This window comes from Bradysia coprophila (assembly GCF_014529535.1).
Source record: "Bradysia coprophila strain Holo2 chromosome X unlocalized genomic scaffold, BU_Bcop_v1 contig_20, whole genome shotgun sequence".
Taxonomy (NCBI): domain Eukaryota; kingdom Metazoa; phylum Arthropoda; class Insecta; order Diptera; family Sciaridae; genus Bradysia; species Bradysia coprophila.
This window is the reverse complement of record NW_023503307.1, coordinates 1,332,429-1,340,405: the sequence shown is the minus strand read 5'-3', so window position 1 is coordinate 1,340,405 and position 7,977 is coordinate 1,332,429.

Here is a 7,977-nt window from a genome sequence, read left to right as displayed (position 1 = left end):
GCACTGAATTGTAGCCACGTCAGTTCGGTTTTGCTTTTAATTTGAAACGTTTTCATACATCATCACTACCTAAAAATGCATTCTATTCGAATTCATAAAGTTATAGTGCTGATAATTTCTTCATTTTAATATTGATGTTTGGCATCGCGACAATAAACCTACTGTGAAAGAGATACGAATGAAATAGTACATTTTCTACCTTGGTGTATATTTCGAGAATAACTTCGTATGTACAATTGTATATAACGAGCGCCAGCGAGTGTATATACAATTGTACATAAGAAGTGATTCGAGAAATATACACCAAGGTAGAACAATGTTTTATCTCCTGCAAGCTGATATTTCATACATTAGCGAAATAACCACAAAAATTTGGATTTAAAATTAATTAATTAAGCATGTTGTTTTAAAACGCATTCACAACAAAAAACGAGCCGTCAGAACAGTCGGAGCGTTTGCTGCGACTGAACCCCGTACGAACCCGTACATCTATTGCGCACGTGACCCTAGTTCGTTCCCTTATTGGGACCTTACGGTCAATACCTATCTATTGAAGCAAAATCCATCTAAATACGTTCCAATTTGGCCAACCTACAAGCAAAAACGGCTTGCCGCCCTGCACCTAGTTCACACCGAGGGGTCTAACAAACGGGTCGGTCATCCAATTTCCATAAACTTTTTTTTTGTCGATAGGTATTGTAAATACCTTTCATTTGATGTATCACTTACCAGTGTAGCCTTTAAATGGCCAGAGAAATCTTTGGAAAACGTTAAAGCACTTATGGTGCCTCAACTCGGGAGGGGTCGACCCAAAATCGCCCATCTTCGAACTTAGCCTCACAATTTCAACTACCTTTCAGGGAAAAAAAAAAAATTGCAATAGGTTTTGATTTACTCAAGATATCGACGTGACAGACGGACAGACGGACAGAAACGAGCCATCAGAACAGTCGGAGCGTTTGCTGCGACTGAGCCCCGTACAAACCCGTATATCTATTGCGTATGTGACCCTATTGCGTCTGTCACCCTACTTTGACCGTAAACCTATTGCGCCGGTTAATGTAGTTAAAGTAAAATTATTATGGAATGTGTACATCTTAGAAATTGCGCATAGCGCAATTACGAAGCCCCGTACGACGTTCCTTTCAAATGAAACAAAAATTTCAAATAGCCCTAAAATTTTAATTTATTGAGTATAAATACACATAGGGCCCTAGTACCGGCCTTAGTCCGAGGACCCAAATTTATTATTTTTTTCAACTACATTCTATTCGGCCTTCGATTACCTTCTAAATTAAACAAAAATTACGACAAACAGATGAAATTTACGCGAGTTGTATGTAAAATACACATAGGGCCCTAGTACCAGCCTTAGTCCGAGGACCCAAATTTATTTTTTTTCAACTACATTCTATTCGGCCTTTGATTACCCTCCAAATGAAACAAAAAATACGGAAAACGGATGAAATTTGCTCGAGTTCTATGTAGAATACACATAGGGCCCTAGTACCAGCCTTAGTCCGAGGACCCAAATTTATTTTTTTTCAACTACATTCTATTCGGCCTTTGATTACCTTCCAAATGAAACAAAAATTACGAAAAACGGATGAAATTTGCTCGAGTTATATGTAAAATACGCATAGGGCCCAAGTAGTGGCCTTAGTCCAAGGACCCAAATTTAATTTTTTTTTCAACAACATTCTATTCGGCTTTTGATTACCTTCCAAATGACACAAAAATTACGAAAAACGAATGAAATTTACTTGAGTTCTATGTAAAATACACATAGGGCCCTAGTAGCGGCCTTAGTCCGAGGACCCAAATTTAATTTTTTTTTCAACAACATTCCATTCGGCCTTTGATTACCTTCCAAATGACACAAAAATTACGAAAAACGAATGAAATTTACTCGAGTTCAATGTAAAATACACATAGGGCCCTAGTAGCGGCCTTAGTCCGAGGACCCAAATTTAATTTTTTTTCAACAACATTCTATTCGGCTTTTGATTACCTTCCAAATGACACAAAAATTACGAAAAACGAATGAAATTTACTTGAGTTCTATGTAAAATATACATAGGGCCCTAGTAGCTTTTCACTTCTAAGGCCCTAACTCACGGTCCACTCACCCGATTTTAAAAAACTTTTTTTTCCTGGATTGGTATTGACAATACCTATCATTTGCCGTGTCATTTACATTTCCATCGTTTATCTTGCCATAAATATCACCAAAAGACCTTAAATCACTTAGGTGGCCCTAACTCACGAAGGGCCGACCCGAATATGCCCATCTTCGAACTTAGCCTCACTATTTTGACTATCTTTCAGGGAAAAAAAAATTTTTGAAATCGGATTTGATTTACTCAAGATATCGACGTGACGGACAGACGGACAGACGGCCCAAATTTTTATTGCGGATTCGTCATCTATGAACATAGGCAAACACTTTGCCCTTACCGTCTGCTTCGAATTCCATCAATTACACACGGCATCGTAATTCTATAAGCCCCTTCGTACTTCGTACGGGGCTAAAAATTTTTATTGTGGATTCGTCATCTATGAACATAGGCAAACACTTTGCCCTTACCGCCTGCTTCGAATTCCATCAATTACACACGGCACCGTAATCCTATAACCCCTTCGTACGGGTACTCACACACATATATTATCCACCTCAACATTTCGTTCAAATCACATCATTCCGACTACTCTGATTATTTGATCGATGTAGAAGTGACTAACGAACCACTACCGACACCAATTGCATCGCGTTATGTGATTTGTTGGCGTAGTGGTCAGCATGTTTGGTTGATATGCTGCTGGTCCCGTGTTCGCTTCCGCCGTTCGGCGATTTTTTTTTTCAAATATGTAGATGGAAAGTAAATTTACCCTAGGTGGGTTATGTGTGAATTATCCAATCGTATAGGCTGTGGTTATGTATGTGTTTGTGTTTATATGCAGAAACGCGTAATGTATGAAATATCAGCTTGCAGGAGATAATAGTACATTTTCTACCTTGGTGTATATTTCGAGAATAACTTCGTATGTACAATTGTATATAACGAGCGCCAGCGAGTGTATATACAATTGTACATAAGAAGTGATTCGAGAAATATACACCAAGGTAGAACAATGTTTTATCTCCTGCAAGCTAATATTTCATACATTAGCGAAATAACCACAAAAATTTGGATTTAAAATTAAATAATTAAGCATGTTGTTTTAAAACGCATTCACAACAAAAAAAACATCATACAGAGAATCCTTTATTTACTTACTCACACACATATACTATCCACACCTCAACATTTCGTTCAAATCACATCATTCCGACTACTCTGATTATTTGATCGATGTAGAAGTGACTAACGAACCACTACCGACACCAATTGCATCGCGTTATGTGATTTGTTGGCGTAGTGGTCAGCATGATTGGTTGATATGCTGCTGGTCCCGTGTTCGCTTCCGCCGTTCGGCGATTTTTTTTTTCAAATATGTAGATGGAAAGAAAATTTACCCTAGGTGGGTTATGTGTGAATTATCCAATCGTATAGGCTGTGGTTATGTATGTGTTTGTGTTTATATGCAGAAACGCGTAATGTATGAAATATCAGCTTGCAGGAGATAAATATTTTTCTGCATATATTACCCTCTTTTCCTACTATCAGTGGTGGTCGGAGCAATTAAAAATGATAAAAAAGACGAGGCTGTATTCTTTACGGAAGTAGCAATGGGATTTGATATAGTTTGTGTAAACTTTTGGCTTTTAATCTGGAAACAGAACGAGATTCTTATTTTGTTGATTCGAGTTTATGTCTTCTCGATTCGAAATGATGATGACTTCAACAATGTCACCGTCAAAGTTGGAAGACTCATGAAATTTGTTTTGGTGTTCGAAATTGGTTCAATCGTTACTGGTAATTTAGCGTGTGTGGTTAACGTTTTTTGGAAGTGAGAACTTTTTTAGTAGTATCACACAATATCTGATAAAAAAATCTTTTTTTTTCTGAACTGAATGTAGGAAGGGTTAGATTTTTTTTATTCCACTACAAATAACATTTTGATCAGATTAAAATGGGATTTTCGTTTCAAAGCATAGTAAACAAGCGTCAAACGTTAGGACCTCAAAGATTAAAATTTAATTCCTCTAGGGATTAATTATATGGGGATAAGTTCAAGTAATCCCTGAGGGGATTAAATTTAAATTTAAAAAAAGATTCGGTCGCGTACTGTTAATACTGTTAAAAACATTTAGATCTCGGTCCATATTTTTATCTGTGTGTTGAACTGAAGTTTTCGCGATCGCTTTGACTAGTTTTTCTTTCATTACTTGGTTGTTGGTGACAGTCTGCTGGAATATTTTATACATCTTTTTGTGGGTTTTTACTTCATTTCCCAATTATTTATGATCACGTACTTTGGCAATATTATGTTATCGAGCAATCGCCTCTCTTGCCGCTTATTTGAATCGGACTGGTACAACCAGTCGCAGTCAACCAAAAAGTGCATCAACATATTTGGTGAATATTTAAAGCAACCACAAACGGTGGTGATTGGAAAACTGTACCCACTTACGTTAGAGACATTTACAAGGGTTTGTTTGTTTGGGTTAGTTTAGAGTGGTCCGTTAAATTTTGCTCAATTTTGAATCACTTTGTAAACCCATGTGAATTTAGAATATTAAATTAGGATTCAATATTAAAAGATGTCAGTCTTGTTGAATTTTTGAATTTGTCACGATTTTACTGACATCGGACGACAAAGCATTTCATGGTAAAAATTTAGTTTCTAGTTTTCATTCTGAGAATTATTCATTGACTAAATTTTAATTGATAAATAAATAATTTAGCCAAGTTCTTGGAATTTCTTCGTTTCTCGACTGGAATAAAAAGAAATTGTTCTCTCAGATCGACGTAATGCTTATACTTTTTTTTCTTCTGCAAGGGCCAGCCAACTTCTTTTACAGCTTATGCATATACTAAGGCCACCAGGTTTTTTGCAGTCGGGCCTCGAACATCGGGATGGTTCAAGCAAACATGGTCTCTGCTGATTTCAAACTGCATCAAATATTGAAATCTCGATGTCGTGGTAATGGTCCCGAAGTTTTGACACCTGATAATCCATGTCTAACAACAAATTGGCTAACTTTGGTTCCACATACGCACTTATGGGGTTGTAATATTGGCGCATAATATTCTGAGAATTTTTATATACGAAGACAGGTGAATTTTTGTCGTTTGAAGCATTGTAATATTTACTAATGTTTTCAAATATTCTGCTACAAAATTTGTAGCATTTAATGATATCAACAGTTTAATGTGTAGTCCCTTAATTGCCAATAGGATAATTTGTGGTAATGGTGCTTCTTATGTGAAATTTACCGATGCGAGGCTAAGCCCATTTCCAAGTTATTATTTCACTTATGGTAAAGTTTGAGCGCCATGCCGTGAAGTAAAGTCCACTTTATCTCACGTTTTTGAGTAGAATTGTCAGCAGCACTACAACATCGGCAGAATAGACCCTGCCAATTTTTTGCGACCTTTCCAAGATGTAAATGACACATAGTCTAGGACTATTAGTCTTCATATTTCGTGCTAATGTTCATAGACTGTTTTGGGAAATGGTAAATTAGAAGAAAATAATGAAGTCGAAAAGTCGATATAGCCTAATATACAATTTCTTTTAATTTCACATTCAAGGTACGCCCAAACTAGCTTCTTCTGTTGCACGAAAACAACAACAGATTACCTTACAAATATTTTGCTTGCAAAATTTATGTAAAATGGCATACTTACTTGCTTGTAACTTGATGCATGACCGATCAGAAAGCTAGGGATATCATTATATACTTAGTGAAAGCGAATGTGAATTCAAGCTACATCGTGATCTACTTGTAAAACGTTATCGTGAGTCTTAATTTCAATACAAAGGTAAAGGAATATCGTGCACCCGAACCGACTACCTACTCTACGAACAGTCTCCAAAAAATCACAATGAACTTCATCCATTTGTCGTAGAGTTTTTAGTAAAAAAAAACATCAAAATTACTGATCAACGTTCCTATTCAATACGAATATGAACGCACCATAATTTCGATCCGTCCACCTTGAACGAAGTTCATTGTCTCGCGCACTGAGTATCTCAACGCTCGACTTAAATATGACCGACATTATACGCTTGTGCCACTTTTGCTTCCGTTAAGAAAAGAGAAATTGAAGAGAAAGATAATCTGGTAACTACAACATATATATATATATATATATATATACGAACGATTGAGTCTCTTGTATTTTAATAATATTCCTATGAAATAAAAACCAGTTTAACTTAGTTGTAAACAATATATACAAGTCAATTAAATATACTATATATGCAACCAAGTGTGTTGACCTTGCTCTTGTGCTTAGTCATTTTTTAAAGCACAGTACAAAGAACACATGTATATGCGATTCCAGAGGCTTGACGTGATAAAAAAGCGGTTTGAGCGTAGGATCGAAAACTGAATCAGTCAAAACCCTTAAAAAAGTAAATGTCATGCACGTCCCTGTTCAGTATGCATACTTTCAAAACACTAATAAATATGGTACTGGTACATGGTCTCTGCTGTAAATAATCTACTATTACGCAGGTTTCACCGTCTTGTCTTTCCTTCTGTACTTACTTTTCTCTATTTTTGAATTATTACTAACATATGCCACTTGTTATTCAATTTTTTTTAACGAAGATTGGTGAAACCCTTTTCCCGATCAACCTGAAGATCTCTTGGATTTTTTAGAGTTTAGACTGTTTTTTCGGGTTCCTTTCTGATCTTTTGGGATTATTGTTGTGGTAGTGGGTTGGTTCCTGAGTTTCCATCACTCCACATGATCCATCATCTTTCCAGTTCTAAGACTTTAAGATTTTGACGGATTTTATTATGTTTTCCTGGACATTTGGATTCCTTGAGGTAGGGCCCATGCAGTAATGAGCTGCATCGATGGGAGGTAATGTAAAATATAAAATTTATATTCGCAGCAATGTAGTTATATTTACAGTAATTATAATTAAACTTGTTGTTTGAGACGCATTCCTCTCAAGTAGCTGACGTTTGACTCGATTTAAATTCTGTGCACCTTGCAAAGTATTTATACAGCAAGCCGCTGGAATCAACATATAACCTACATTGAAGACACTGTGGTGGGAGTTGAAATGCTTTCTCTTGGAAACGAAAGAGCTCGAGTATATATATACAATTGGGTATCTATGTTTTCAAGTCACAGCTTCAGCGATCACGGTGATCAGTAAGGCATTGGCACATTGCTGTGCTGTGGTTTTCTTCGACGCCGTAGAACGTTTGATCGTTATTCTTTTTCGTGAGATTATTTCTTTCGAAATAAACGCACCTTCCGCACAACTCGACGATACGTCATTTCTTCGGACACTGGGTTCGGTAGTGGAATGATATTGTTGTGTGGTTACTTCATCGCCTCATCCAGTCGAAAAAGAGAACACAATTTTAAAATGAAAAATATTGAATCTGTAAAAATGCAATGGCAATGATGGTTACGAAGGCGAGACTTTTGGTAAAATGTCAATAGCAAATGGTTCTAAGAGAAAACAATTAAACTGTTCTTGACATCCTTTGAAGAATTTTCTTCTTCATATGAAAATTGGATGCATAGCATTTTCTCGTATGCTTAAAGTACATACAATCTGCTGCAACTCATAAAATTTAACTGAAGTGCATTTTTGAAGGGTTTTTCACTCGCAATTCTCAGTTCTTTCTTTACTTTGCGTATATTCTATACACGTAAATTGAAAATGAACTGTCATAACCCTTTTTTTCTATAAATATCAAAGCAACAGCAGATACGAACACTTAGAACATTATTATTTTTATATTGAAACTTCTGAGAAACATTCAGTCTTCTCTCATCAACAGCGAAATCAAACCATGATTATTATATTAATATTGTCTTATTAATAAAGTACGAAAAT